The 16,607-nt window shown below is 31.4% G+C and overlaps 1 pseudogene; it reads left to right on the plus strand.

Annotated features, from left to right (window-relative positions):
- The first annotated feature begins 7,347 nt into the window (after positions 1 to 7,347).
- Positions 7,348 to 12,719, plus strand: LOC149579700 (scopoletin glucosyltransferase-like; annotated as a pseudogene).
- The last annotated feature ends 3,888 nt before the right edge of the window (positions 12,720 to 16,607 follow it).

The following is a 16,607-nucleotide window of genomic DNA, read 5'->3' on the forward strand; positions in this document are numbered from 1 at the left end:
CATCTCCACATTTTGGCATCCCACTTTGATATGCTCCACTAGCAAAGCAGGCTTTTTATTCATAGTGGCCCCAAACAACTCCCCCCAGCGCTTTTGTTCCCATTTAAACATACCTATCATAGGACCTCAAGCTCCAAGTTTTGCATCCACATTATGTCCCCATGTGCTAGATCTGAAAGCTATAGACCCAAATCATGGGATTGCAACAAGTATAGCCTCTATGGTTGCCTCCTTCCTTATAGAAACAACTGGCCATCCCATAGATTCTAGGAACAACACATTGTTAGGAATAAACCCTGTAGCTAGACAAAATTCTCTAGTAGATCCCTCTAAACCACCAATAACCTAATGAATACCTCTATTCTTCCTACTTAGACCAATCAAATTTGAACTTGCATTATCATCCCACTCTTCCACTAACCACTCTATTCTTGTCATTCCCTTGATCATTAGACAAAGTTGTTCAATTATTGATTAATGTTATTAAATGTGAATCTTAGGTAGCTTTGATAGTTGTTCATCCTCATGTGATTAATTGGAAACTAATTGTTAGAGTTACGAAAAATAATTATTTGTTAATTAATTGACTCCTTCTAGAAGCCACTAGTAACCTATTGGTTAGGTTTTTTCAATAGAGAAGCAACTAGAAACTTCTTGGTTAGGAAACAACTAGAAACTTCTTTCTTGAGTTGTCTTGATCAAGAAGAAACTAGAAACCTCTTGGTTAAGTAGTATAAAAGGGGGTCAAGGGAGGCATTTGGAGAACATAATAGTACAAAGAACAACAAGAGTTGTAAGAAGCATTTGTAGTGATAGTGTTGGGGATAGTAGTGGAGAATATTAGTAGGAGAAATTAGGAGGTTGTCTAAATTCTACCAGTGAGAGGCAAAGAATTTAGTATCTCTTGATTTGCTGAAGTTAATTTATTTTCCATCTACCAAACTAGTTTTCCCTGAGGGGTTTTTCCAGGGATGATTTTTCCAAAAATATTGTGTTCTTTGTGTTCTAAATTTCTTTCTATATTTTATTGTTGAAGTTGTAGTTGTGTTATTTTTCTATATCAACTATGAATTTGTTTTCAATAGTTTTTTTTTTTTTTACGAGAGGAGATTAATAATTAGTGATTGCAACAGTGTTAATTTTCACATGGTATCAAAGTGTTGTTGAGGGTAGAAGAGTTTTTCTCTAGGAAAGAAATTGTGATCTCTTCGAATTTATTATTGCTTTAATCCCTTGAGATGGCTTCAACTAGTTTGAGAGATCAAGACAGATTGGATGGTGCCTCAAATTTTGGTGTTTGGAAGACTAGAATTTCTATATTGTTGGAAGAGAATAGTATCATAGATTATGCTACCACTGGTATAGCTACACCTTCAAATGCTATACAACTTGCAACATATAAGAAGGATGATGCCAAGGCAAGGAGGATTATCCTTGATGGTGTCAAGGATCATATTGTTCCACATATCACAGAGCTAGATACAACGAAGAAGATGTGGGACACCAATCTGAATCTATACCAGAATGCTACCATCAATAAGAAGATGATTCTCAGAGAGAAGCTAAAGAATACCTAAATGAAAAAGGGAGAAGAAGTTACAAGTTATCTCACTAGGCTTAGACTTTTCAAGGACAAGTTAGTGCCTATTGGAGATAGTCTCGGTGATAATGAGCTAGTGAGAATAGCCCTGAATGGTTTTTCTAAATAGTGGAGTGTCTTCATTTGAGTTGTCAATGGACAAGATACCTTACCGAGTTGGGATTAAATATGGACTAATTTCAATTAGGAGGAGTTTAGACTAAGTCTTGTCAATGGGGCTAACAAGAGTTAGAAAAGTGAGGTGGAATAGGAGAATGTTGCCCTAGCAAGGAAAGGGAAGGCAAAGAAGGGATCTAGCAAGGGACCTTTCTAAGGTCAAGTTCTCTAGATGTCACAAGTATGGTCACTATGTCAATGATTGACCAGAAAGGAAAAAGGAAAAGAAGCAGGCAACAACTTTAGCAAGTGCAAAAGAACTCTCTAATAGATTGGGAGATGAGTTTGCACTTATAGCTTGTATGGTGAACTCAACCTCATAGATTGTCTGGTATATAGATAGTGGGGTATCATTTCATATGATAGAAGTTAGAGAGTACTTCTCCAATTATAAGGAGGAGAACACCAATATCTAGATTTCTATGGGAAACTTTTTGAAACTCAACCTGATTGGGAAATGGATTGTTAAGTTTTAGAGGGAGAATGGAAAGATAATTCCAATTCATGATGTATTGCATGTGCCAGGATTAGGAATAAATTTTATTTCCATGTTTTTTCTTCAGGATAGGGGTATAATGTACTCTTTAGAGGGAGAAATGTGTTGATTAAGTAGAAGGATTGGAAATCACCCATAACTATTGGAGTTAGGAGTGCTCAACTTTATAGGTTGCAATTTGATACTCCTAAGGCACTCATGAGCATCAGTAATCCTAGAGATCTTGGAGAGCTATGGCATAGGAGGATGGACCATATTCATCATGGAGCACTCAAATTGCTTCATGATACTATGATAGGTGTTCTAGAGCTAAGCACAGAGCATGATGATGTATGCAAGGGATGCATGTTGGGAAAGTTTGTGAAAGCATCTTTTCGAAGGAGTGACACCAAAGCTGAAGGTATTCCTTATCTAGTACATTTAGATGTAAGTGGACCAATGTTGATAAAGTCTATCAGAGGATACGAGTACTATGTTACTTTTGTCAATGATTTCTCCAAGAAGACCAAGGATGAAGTTTTTAGTCAATTCCAAGAGTTTAAGGCTCTAGTGGAGAACTTGACAAGAAGGAACATAAAGGTTGTTTGGTCAGACAATGCAGGAAAGTACAAAGGAAATAACTTTTAGGAGCTCTATAATAGGGAAGGAATCAAGATAGTGGACTGTTCCTTACAATCCATAGAAAAATAGAGTTGTTGATAGGAAGAACCATTCTATATTGGACGCCAGAAGAGCCATACTACATGACCAGGATATGCCCTACTACTTATAGGTAGAGGCATGTAGTACAATGGTCTACATTCAGAATGGGGTTCCACACAAGATACTAGGGAGGATCACACCAGAGGAAGCTTTCACTGGTAAGAAGCCTAATGTTAGCCATTTTAGAATTTGGGAGTTTGGCATATTGTCATATTCTAAGTGATACATGTACCAGGTTAGATCAGACTGTAGAGAGGGAGTACTTTGTTGGGTACAATGAAACCTCAAAGGCAAATAGGATTTTTATCCCCAAGACCGAAAGAATTATTATTAGACATGATGTCAAGTTCATGGAGGACAAGGAATTTAGAAGGTCCAGAGATTTTCTAGTAGATGATCAGAGTGAGCAGCTAGCAAAAGCTCTAGGGCCTAGTCAAGGGTAGCAAAGCACAACTACAGTTACCAGTATAAGTGTAGGCTCAGGTGGTGAAGATTCACAGAGTATGGAGCAATAGGTGCAATAAGAAATGTATCTAGAAGACTTAGAGGTTGATATCTCATCCTCTCAATTGGCAGCAAGAACCATGAGGTTCAAGAGACATTAAGGGAAACTCGGGAGTTTGTGGGAGCTCCTAGGAAGAGTACTAGATAGCGAAGACAACTAGCCAAGTTTAATGAATATGTGGCATTAGTTAGTCAATTGGAAGATAGTGAACCTTCTAGCTAGCAAGAGGCTACAGAGCATCAAGTATGGCAAGATGCTATGGTTGAGGAATATAACTCAATTATGAAAAATGATGTGTGGGAGGTAGTTCCTAGACCAACAGATAGAGAAGTAGTTGGATCATGCTAAATCTATAAGATAAAGAATGGTGTAGATGGTAGTATCAAGAAATACAAGGCAAGGTTCATGGCCAAGGGGTTCTCTTAGAAGGAGAGAATAGACTACAAGGAGACATTTTCTCCAGTGGCTGGCTATACTTTTATATGAGTTGTGATCTCATTAGTATTATAGATGTGATGGCATATCCATCAAATGGATTTCAAGAAAACATTCCTTAATGGTGAGTTAAAGGAGGAGGTATGCATAGAGCAACCAGAAGCCTTTGTAGCACACAAAAAAGAGACCCATGCATGCAGATTGAATAGAGCAATGTACAAACTCAAGCAGGCTTCCAGAGCATGGTATGAGTGCATTGATAAATACTTTCAGGGAATGGGCTTTATGAAGAGTATGAGTGCATTGATACAGAACCAAAGCTGTATTAATGAAGCCTCTCCCATCTATAGGAAGAAACCTCAAAATGTATGAAATCTTTAAAACCTACTCAAGTGTCCCCATGTTGATACTAAAAGGTGCCTCCTCCATATCATGTGTACTATGCCACTCTATTGAAAAAGACAAATTAGGCTGAATTGGGGATGAATGTAGAACATGTATCAAAGACTCAAATATCTCCTCTAAAAATAAAATGACCTCCTCCAAGTGTTGAATCAAAGGATCTACCATCATGTCAACCTTGAAAGACTAATCAAATAGAGAATGAAGATGAGGGTCAGCATGCTCCCTCACAACAACTAAAGAAGGATCATCTTCATCAAAGAGAAGATAAGTGTCATTAATAGTATCTCCCAAATCTGCAATGTAGGACTCCACGAACAAACTAGAAATGTTTGTCAAGTAGTCATCCCATGGAACTGAGTCTAGAAGACAATGAATATCCTTCTGTAGTAAATCACTTTAATCCAAAGCTATGTGAATACAAGTATCATTAGGAACAATGTTAGATGGAATATTAGTAGGAGGAGAAGCAATAGATGGCTCAATAACTTGATCACATCTGAGAACACCCAAGTTCAAGTAGCCAAAGTTCTCCCCAAAGTCTGAATCAACACTAGAAGTATGATCAAAATCTATTGATAAATCATTGTCATCATCATGAGAAAAATCTAAGTAGTATAGCCTAGATGCATGATCAACCACCCATGTAGCAATGATCTCTCTAGTCTCCAAGTCTCTGATAAAAATCAAATCAGGTGTGAATTCCACAGTCCTTCTTCTATCTCCATGAGTGAGCTGATAGATGGAAAGAAGATTATGACCTAGGTGAGGTACATAGAACACATCTTTGAAGTATCCCTCCCCCTAATCAATAATTCATTTCCCAATCACATTCATATAATTATGATTGCAAGTCAAAATAGGTGGATTATGAAAAGGACCAAATGATGAAAACATAGACTATGAATATACCATATGATAAGAAGTCCCTGAATCTAGAAGTCATCTCCCTAAATCTTGACTTGAAGTAGCTACTAAGGCTTGACTTTTTCCCATGTGATCCTTTCCTTTATCAAAATTTGAATGTGAAGAAGAGGGTGAAGTAGTCATTCTTGAAGGTAGACTAATTTGATTCTTCTTGAGAAGATTCTTGAGTTCATCTATCTCTTTCTTATAACAATTATGTTCTTCATGTCCATTCTTCTTGCAATATGCACAAGTAAGAAACTCCTTCTTGGATGATTTTCCCTTGTTTTTGGAGTTGTCTTGTGGTGAGAAGTTTGAGTGTTCTTTCTCTCATTCTGAATTATTTTGCCATGATTTATGCTTCTTTTAGAGCATTTTCCTTGATTCCCTTTACTAGGGCTCATAGAAGACTGCAAGAGGGATCTTGTAGAAGAGTTTGAGATGAAGGACTTAGAACTCATGCACTACTTTCTAGGCATGGAGGTGTGGTAGAAAAATGGAGAGATTTTACTTTGTCAAGGGAAATATTGGATTGAAATCTTGAAGATATTTAGGATGGACGATTGCAAAGCCATGTCTACACCCATGATCATGAATTGGAGGATGGTAGATACATCTAAGGAGAAGGATCTAGATCCCACCTTATATAGATAGTTGATTGGTTTGCTTATGTATTTGGTCAACACTAGGTTAGATATAGCATTTGCAGTAAACTTTCTTAGTCAATTCATGGTTGAACCTAAGAGAATACATTGGATAGCGTCCAAGCATTTGATATGTGTTTCTAATTTCCTACGTGAATGAAATTTACAAACATTTTGATAAATGTTCTAAAATTAAAAAAATTCTCTTATTTGATATAAACATATATATTGTTTTTCATTTGTGAGACAATTTAATATAGATTATTAAATTTATGCCCATGAGCATAACATGTAATGGCATGCTCATGTTATAACATGTAATGCTAATATATTTAGAAAATTTAAAAGAACAAATTAAAACTTAATAAAAATTATGATTAGTTTTTAAATGCAAAAAATGAAATCTTTATTTTGATTGGTCCAAATTAATTTTTGGTGAAATGAATGTAGTATTGAATACTTATTATTTAAGAATAAAAATAAGAAATGTGATAAACAAACATTAGTCTTATTCTAATATTGTTATTTATTTATTTTGAATATATAACTATAATTTAGATATTATTTTCTTAATTTTGAAAAAAATGATATTAACTTAAACTATTCTATTTAAATGTGTTAAATAGATATTATAATGTTAAAAACTACAACAAAAAGCCTACCTAAATGAACTTTTAGTTTTAAAATGATTTTATATTTTAAAAACATATATAAATTTCAAATTAAAATAATTGTACTATTAAATAAATTTATATAATATATTTTTAAAATTATTAACTCACATATTTTTACTTATTATTATAAAATTAAAACTAAAAAGAGAAAAAAATAAAATCCAAATGTTGTTTTAAAAAAATCAATTATTAAAAAGAATGAAGTGTAATCATAATAATAGTACTTTTGCTTCAACATTTAGAAAAAATTGTTTTAACCTTTTCTTTCTACCACACAATCTCCTGAATTGCACGCAATACAATAATCTCTGCTAGAATACGGAATGACTCTTGTGAATTACACGCAATACAAAAATCTCTTGCAGAATATGAAACGAATAATAGCTGGAATAATTTTAAATATGTACAATTTGTATTGTATGGGCTTGGGTGGCATGCCATCCAGCCATGTCGAAATAACTGGTTGCTTGGCAATGGCTACCCAAGCGATTTATGCAAGAGATTTATGTGTGCAACTCACAAGAGTGTCTATTTGTTCCGCATTATGACAGAGATTATTGTATTGCATGAAATTCACAAGATAGTGCAATAGGATGAAAAGGTTAAAACTTTTTTTTGTAAGTGCTGAAGCAAAAGTATTATTATTATTATGATTACACTTTATACTTTTTAATAATTGATTTTTTTAAACAACATTTGAACATTTTTTTTTTTTTGTTTTAATTTTATAATAATAAGTAAAAATATGTAAGTTAATAATTTTAAAAATATATGGAGTCGAATATTAGTCAAATATTATCATTTTTCATGCTACCAAGAACTGAACAATGGCTTTCTATGGAAATGTTAAACCTAAGAGATGGAATAGGATTCTCTATCCAGTGGATGATATGTCTAGGATTGCCATTAGTAGAGCCATCAAGGAAGGGGATTTTGTCTACCAGTACATGTGGAGGACCAACAACGATATCATCAATTCTTTCATTGGTTGTATGGCAAGAGCAAAGTTTGAAGTGGGCAACATCATCAAACTCTGCCACAACATATTTGATCTAGTATGGAGGAAGGGTCTAGAACAAGTAGTTAACAACATAGATGACAAGTTTCGAATCCCTTTGCTAGAGAAATTTATGAATCTTCCTCTAGGGTCTCCTAAATTAGAAATGGCTTATCGACGACCTTGATTAGTAATTTGCGAGAACTATGCCTTCTACCATGAGTGGCCCAAGATGGTGGCAAGCATTCAATTTCTACTTTATTGGAGAGGAATTATCATAGATGAAAGTAGAGAATGGTTAACAAGTTACCTCACTTTGTTCAATGCATATATCCAACTAGGTGTGGTCTTCGACGATCTTGATGCCCTAAACTTCTGCACTCTAAACTCAAAGAAAACTAGCAAGATAAAATCTGACTTTGAATTCCCCCTGAATTTTTATGTAGAGAACCCTAATGACATTCTTGAAGTGATCATGGTGTATTGGAAGTAAGTTTTTATGAATGGCATCCTCCCAGGAATTTTGCTCTATTTTTTGGATAGGGTTAGAAATATGGTAGTAGATAGATTTCATAAATATCATTGTTTATATAATGGGTATATGTTAAGATTAATAGATTATGACATTCCTCTATATGAACTTCATTCTCAGATGTTAGCAGATTATAGATGTAAATGATTGGAAAGATGAACTCTGTAATATCGTGTATATATACTATATGGAGCATAAGAAGTCTGGTTTTTAGTTTTTCCTTTTTGGAGTATTTCAGATTTGGACTCACACAAGGGTTAAGATTTTGTAGGCATTATATGCATATCTTCCAAATTTAGGGGTTTTCATGCTCTATTTTTTACAGGATTCACAACAATATTTGTTTTTAGGAATTTTAAGTGGATCTCAATATCTCCTACGCATGCCCTCAAATCATATATTATGCTATATGCTTGTCAAATGGTGTTATTTCCTTTTATTTCCCAAATAATTGAGATGAATCACACATGCTAGCTGAATTATAGGTCTTTTCTATTTGTAGGGGAAAATGGAAACGCAATAACAAGAATTAGCTCAATGATAGCAAGTTGAATTCTAAAATAATGCATGTTGTTTAGTAGGATTCATCCTAGTTCTAAGCTCATTATTAGTATTACTATATGATAGATATCTATTTGAGTGATGGTTAATTGAATGGTAAAGGCTTAATATGTATGATGGACTATTGAAGTATTTGTTGACATGTTTTATTTTTACAATACTCATAGCTATTCGATTTATGCTTATGTTTATTCTTTTTATTTTATATAAGTAGCTTGCCTTAGTATCTTAGATTTTAAAATTCTATATTGGATTTTCTTGGGAAATAGGGAGGTTGTTCCTGTGATTTCATTTTAAGGAAGGTACTCTATTCTATCTATAGTTGATCAGAATCCTGGAGATAAAGGGGGATAGTGGTCTTATTTCTCTCCTTAACTATGTACTTTACATGTCACTCGCAAGTTACTAGCTAAGTTAGTAGAACTTATAATTTATTGTACTTAATACTATGGCATTTGGTTATATTCTTCTATCCTTAGCTAGCATTCGGTTTATGTTTTCAAGTCCTTTGTTGCCTCTAGTTTCTTCACCTATTATAGTTTTTCTATATTTAATAAGGCATCTCTATGTTGGCATATACGATGTTTAATGGTGTTGGTCAGAGTATGGAAAAAAGGAATTAGGGGTGGATACTATCAGACTTGTTTACTAGAATTGAGTAGTCAAATCTAAATCTATATCTTGTTTTTGTTATTGTCATTATCTCAACTTTAGGCTTTTAATCAATCTTTTGTTCTATTAGGTCAGGCATAATTAGTTTTATGATCTTGAATTTTATAGGAGACTTTAATTGTATTTATTGGTGTCCTATCTTTGTTTTAATTAAGATTTATGTATTCTGATTTGCATTAGATGGAATTCTATCTTAATATATATCATTAACTAGTTTGATGGCAAGATAGTAAGATAGGGATGAGTGCATTTGGTATCTATGCATAAACAAAAAGGAAACAATGGAATCCCTAGCAGGAGGCACTGGTGGCTTCAAAGAGTGATGTATTTAATTATCACTATAAACAAATATTTACAATATAATGGATAATTAGAATTTTCTGACTGGGGTGTGCCCCTTTTATGTTGTAATAATATAGGACTGAGGTCTTGGGCTAGACTAGAGATTTTCTTTCCCCGTTCATTCCTACCAATGCCCATTTGAACAATGGAACACTTTTGTAATTATTTTATGATTAATAATATAACATCATGGCCTTGGTCATTTATCGATAAAAAAAAAAATCATTTGAACATTTTTTTGTTTTAATTTTATAATAATAAGTAAAAATATGTAAGTTAATAATTTTAAAAATATATTATATACATTTATTTAATAGTACAATTATTTCAATTTAAATTTATATTTTTTTTTAAATATAAAATTATTTTAAAACTAAAAATTCATTTAGTTATGTTTTATGTTGTAATTTTTAACATTATAATATCTTTTTAACACATATTTTAAATAGAATAGTTAAAGTTAAAATCATATTTTTTTCAAAATTAAGAAAATAATATCTAAATTATAATTATATATTCAAAATAAATAAATAACAATATTAGAATAAGACTAATATTTGTTTATCACATTTCTTACTTTTATTGTTAAAAAATAAATATTCAATACTACATTCATTTCACCAAAAATTAATTTGGACCAATCAAAATAAAGATTTCATTTTTTGCATTTAAAAACTAATCATATTTTTTTATTAAGTTTTAATTTGTTCTTTTAAATTTTCTAAATAATAAAATAATTTATTAGAAGTTTTATTGGTCTATACCAATGTGTGTTATAGGAGTGGTTTTTCAGGATGCATCATTTGCTTCCACAAATTTTGCCAAAGTTTAGTACAATTTTAATTTGTCATAATTTTTACTACTAACAAGTTATTCAATGATCTAGATCTTAAAAGTCCTAAAATAGAAAAGAAATATTATTTTATGTTAACTCTTTTTCAACTACTCTAAAATTAGATATGTGTTTCTAATTTCCTACATGAATGAAATTTACAAACATTGTGGTAAATGTTCTAAAATGAAAAAATAAATTTAAAAAATTCTCTAATTTGATATAAACTTATATATTGTTGTCAGCTATGAAACAATTTAATATAGATTATTAAATTTATGCCTATGAGCATAACATGTAATAACGTGCTCATGTTATAACATGTAATGCTAATATATTTAGAAAATTTAAAAGAACAAATTAAAACTTAATAAAAATTATGATTATTTTTTAAATGAAAAAAATGAAATCTTTATTTTGATTGGTCCAAATTAATTTTTGGTGAAATGAATGTAGTATTGAATACTTATTATTTAACAATAAAAATAAGAAATGTGATAAAAAAACATTAGTCTTATTCTAATATTGTTATTTATTTATTTTGAATATATAATTATAATTTAGATATTATTATCTTAATTTTGAAAAAAATGATATTAACTTAAACTATTCTATTTATATGTGTTAAATAGATATTATAATGTTAAAAATTACAACATAAAACATAACTAAATGAATTTTTAGTTTTAAAATAATTATTTTATTTTAAAAAATATATAAATTTTAAATTAAAATAATTGTACTATTAAATAAATTTATATAATATATTTTTATAATTATTAACCTACATACTTTTACTTATTATTATAAAATTAAAACTAAAAAAATCAAAAAAAGTTCAAATGTTGTTTTAAAAAAAATCAATTATTAAAAAGAATGAAGTGTAATCATAATAATAATAATACTTTTGCTTCAACATTTAGAAAAAGAGTTTTAACCTTTTCATTCTACAACACAATCTTGTGAATTTTATGCAATACAATAATCTCTGCCAGAACATGGAACAACTCTTGTGAATTGCATGCAATACAAAAATCTCTTGCAAAATACAAAACAAATAATGGCTATGAATAATTTTAAATATGTACAATTTGTATGGTATGGGCTTGGGCGGCATGGTATCCAACCATGTCGAAATAACTGGCGGGGTAGTCGTTGCCCTTTTGAGAAACCCCACATAGTGGTGGTGTCATTTCTTGCACTTGGTCACGTAATCTGATAGGGAAAAAGGTGTGGTCTATAGGCCCAATACTTCCATCTACTTGCTTTGAAGGTACACTAAAATTCGGCACCTGAGGTAAAGTGGTAGACATTAGTGAAGACAAGTTGCTCCAATGGTTGGATTCTCAAAGCTCATGTTCAGTTGCTTATATTTCATTTGGAAGCCAGATATTTCTAACAAAGGCACAAGTAAAGGCTTTGGCTAGTGGTGTGGAAGCTAGCGAACAACCCTTCGTCTGGGCCATCAAGGTGTCACCACAACTTGAACTCATGATGTCGGACCAGGCTCACAAGTATCTTCCTGAGGGGTTCGCGGAGTGAACAAAGAATAGAGGGATGGTCATATGGGGCTAGGTGCCACAACTTGTTATTCTCTCCCACCCATCTGTGGGCACTTTCATGAGCCATTGTAGGTAGAATTCTATGTTTGGAAGTGTGATTCTTGGTGTGCCATTGACCACATGGCTGATGATTGTAAATCAAGGCATTAACTAATCTCCACACAAAATGTACCAAACACTAAAAATGTGGAACATGATTCTTTTTTAGATTCATGAAAACACAATGAAATTTTTTCAAAATTTTTGTTGTTTTCGATCACAAAATATACAGATCATGAAGATCAAATGCTGATTTTTTTTAAAAAAAATTAAATAATTTTTTTTTTTTTGAAATTTAGTCAATGGTGCAATTTTTAGGAAGGATAGTTGTGTATGTACATCAACACTTCAATTCTAAACTTATTGTAGAGTTTGGCATTGGAATCCAAGTGTGTGAGCATATAGATGGAATTCCAGATAAGCAACGAGTGAAAGAGGGGGTTACTCTTGTTTTGAGTACAAAAAAAGGGAAAAAGATGAAGAGAGAGGCATAGAAGTTGAAGGACATGGCGAGAAAGGTTGTTGCATGTGGAGGATCTTTGAATGAAAACTTACAAGATTTTTTGATTGATATCCATAAATTGTACATGGTAAGAACTATTGCATGGGAAGGATCTTCTTCAATTGGCCCAGAAGATGTTTGTGTTTTGAGAATAGTATAAAGCTTATCATGTGTATTGCTACTGTCATCGATTGTCTAGAGACATTGGAAAATGAATATCATATTTTAGTAGTAATAAGCTATAATTTCAATGAGAAAGGGATGGTTCATAGAGCCATTCTTTTGTTTCAAATCACATGTTTATTTATTAGTAATGAACTTACTAAATGTCCTTTTGTAATATAAATGGATTAATTACCAACATAAAAAGTTATAAATTGATCAATTATTAGCTAATGTATGATCAACTTTTGGTACATGTGTTATTATTTTTGACGTTGCTTTAATATTAGTAATTGAAAGGTTAAAATGAAAAAATTGAACTGGACAATAAATAATGAATCATTGATACCACAACTTTTGCACAAGAAAGCAAGCTAAGAATATTTTTCCCATCCAATGTGCATATAATTAGGGGTTACTCTTTTTTGTCTAAACTGACACTGAACTCTAAATTTTTAAGAAAACTTTCACTTTCAAATGCAAATTCCTGTTTAACAGTTAGGAATTTGAAGATGAAGTAAGCTAGAGTCTTTTAGGATTTTGTGTCTAGATTCTAAATCTATTTTTTTTACTTTTTTAAAAATTGATTTTATTGAATTATTTTTTCTCCTACGAAAATTGGTATGATATCAAAAACCTAATTTTTAAAGAGTGACACTATTTTTGACATGCACAACCATTTTTCTACAGTAGATATCAATGTGATTCTTTTGAATTTAGTTTGTTAACATCCATACCTAAACTGTAGAGTTGGTCTTATATCTTTATCGTTAGTATTTCATATTTTATTGTAGTTTAAAGTTGGCATAACACTAATTTAGACATACATGGCTTTTGACACATGTAACTTATTATATATTTACCCAATTTTTAAAAAGAAAAATTTGATTGAAAGGTGACTCAAATACGGAGACCGTACTTATTTTTCAAAATTGTTATTTTTATATTTACTATTTTTCCATGAGCATCGAATATTTCAATTTATTTTTTATAATAAACCTATATTTAATTCATGTTAAAAAATATATACCTAAAAAATTCAAAAAGCACCAAATTCATAGTCATTAGAAAGCTAGTTCAGAGTACTTCAATCATGTACAATTTTAGGTCTTTAGTGCTACATTTGAACCTAATAATTCAGCTCCGAAGAAAGGAAATCATTGAAAAAACTTCAAATTATTCATGTGGGCTTCTATCTACCTAGTTTCGATAGAAACTTAGTTTCTACCAAAACTATTTTGCAAACTTTCAATAGAAACTAAATGTCTTAGTTTCTATCGAAACTATTCGCGGTTTACACTAGCGGTTAGCAAACTGCTTTCATAGTTTCGATCGAAACTGTCAAGCTAGTTTCGATCAAAACTATGAAAGCAGGATAACCCCTACCCTGACCATAGGGGTGTTTCTCTAGTTGGCTCCTTAGATTTTTTACCTAGTCGGCCAATAAGGAGGCTTTTTTTTTTAAAAAAAATTTGTATATAAATATGAGTTTCATTTTTTACAATTTGCATTTAAGTGAAATCAAGTTATTGGCTTTTGAATTGGGAAGAAAGGAATATTTGACAAACTTCAACCTATTTTTGAATTTTGGAGGAAGAATTTACGACATGGGCAATAAAGATAAAAGACCAAGTAAATATGCATGAAGAAGAACTAAGGAACAAGAAGATGAAAATCGTCAAAAAAATGCTAACAAGATACTATCTTAGATTAGGTACACATGCACAATCTTTTTTCCAATGTATTTAATTAGTTTATTTAGTTAGGATTAGGGTTTCAATCCAATTAGGAATATGATATTTATCTTAAATTAGCATTACTAGATTAACTTAATAGTAAGAGTTTATTTGAAATTATGTTCATATTTAAGCCATTAGGGTTTATTTAATTATGTCCATATTAGTCCTTAGGGTAAATATTACATTATGAATAAATTTAAATTATGAATTTATTTAGCATGGGAATTACCTTGTTTATTCAATTATGTTAATAATTTATAGTCCATTAAGGTTTATTAGATTATGATTAAATTTAAATAAATGAATTTATTTAGGATGTAGTCAACTAGAAAAACCTATCGACATTGGAGAAGGTTCATCCCAAGTTCAAACAGGTACATGTGCATCCCTTGCAAGTATATAATATAGATCTCTCTAGAATTATAGGTCTCTATCAAACTTTATATCTTTAATTTTTAAATTTAGTGAGCGATATTTCCCCTTATAAACTTACTTGATTTTATTTGTTATATCGTGCACGTGCAACTCTAGTATATGACGAAAATGTTGGACATGAGGAAATTGAAGATGAAGCAATGGATATTGAAGAAGGACCATCTGAAGGTTAGATAATTTAATGAAGTACATAATATTTCACTCAAGTTAAACATGTATATATGTATACATATATGTCCCCTAAAGAGATTGAATATTAAGAATTTGTTTCATTTTTTCTTGTGCAGCCCGAGATCAAACAACAAATGAGAATGTTAATTTAGCTCAAAGATTGAAGAGAAAAATTAATCATAGAAACATAGATCATTTAATTGAAATTGATGTGGAAAAATTGAGAGAATATGCTAATCAACCAACACGTACTACGAAGAGGAAATTGAATAAATAGTCTAAAGACATAATTGCACAATTTGAGAATCTATCAACAGTGGAGAAAACTCAACTATTATCAATTTCACTTCTCAAAGATGAATTAAAAGAGCCACTGAGACTATTGGGTATAGATACAAGTATAAAAAAGAGGAGGACTTCTAAACTAGAAAAAGATATTTTTGAAAGTGTTAAGGAAGGGTTACATTCCATTGGGAAAAAAACTAGATCTGCAGATAAATCCATTGCACGAAGAGTGACACTAACATCTATTTTAAATAAGAAAACATCCCAAAATAGATAGATCTCTTCATTATCATCTCATTTTGGGTATAGTTGAAAGACAGTACTACATTATCTGAAAAGGAGAAATAATTTGAATCATAGTAGATTAGAAGGCAATTGGGCACTAATGTGTAGAGCTCCTCAATCTGACATGATTGGGAAATAGTTAAGAACTTAGTTATTCAATTTTGGATTGATAATACTTGTCCTTCACCAAATAGAAGAGATATCATCAAGCAGAGGATTGGGCCTAAGGAATATATTCAACATACGAAACATTGGTTGGATGTCACTCAACATGAATTGTATCTCTTATTTTGTAATTTAAATCCTAACATAAAGATTGGACAAACAATGTTTGAAAGATTGAAGCCCTATTTTGTGAAGATAAATAAATCTTTTGAAACATGTTGTTGTCGATATCATGTTGAATTTGATATGTACTATGAAGGGTTTCGAAAGATGATAGAAGAAAGTGGTGCAACTTCTCAAAATACTTTTCCTAAACGACTGAGTCAATTCATAACATCAATCTTATGTGAAAAACCAAATGATTGTGGAATAGGTGAAATAGATTGCATAAGAGGAACTTGTGAAACATGTGGTAACTTGACTAAATTTCCTTTGAGAGAAGAAGATACTAACATGACAAGGATGGAAAAATGTAAAAGATATAAGTACATAAAGTCAGAAACAAAAGCTGGAAAAGAATCAACAAGGTTAGAATATGTAGAGGATGAGATATTGGCTGGAGAATTTATGTCAAATTTTCGTAAATTGATTCAACCATATATACACCATGCATTTTTCACTAAGTGGCAAGTAGAACAATTTCAAACACTAAGAGAAACTTTTCCACTTGGAACGATTCTATCTATTGTTGACTTTCATGAGAATTACTCTTTTGTATCTCAAAAACAACCTCAAGCAGAATACTACTATACAGAGCAGGTTACTATTATGGTTCAAGTGTCTTATCGACATGCACAAATTGATCT

This window comes from Cupressus sempervirens, chromosome 1 (genome assembly GCF_028749045.1).
Source record: "Cupressus sempervirens isolate cs-2001-9-10 chromosome 1, ASM2874904v1, whole genome shotgun sequence".
NCBI classification, from domain to species: domain Eukaryota; kingdom Viridiplantae; phylum Streptophyta; class Pinopsida; order Cupressales; family Cupressaceae; genus Cupressus; species Cupressus sempervirens.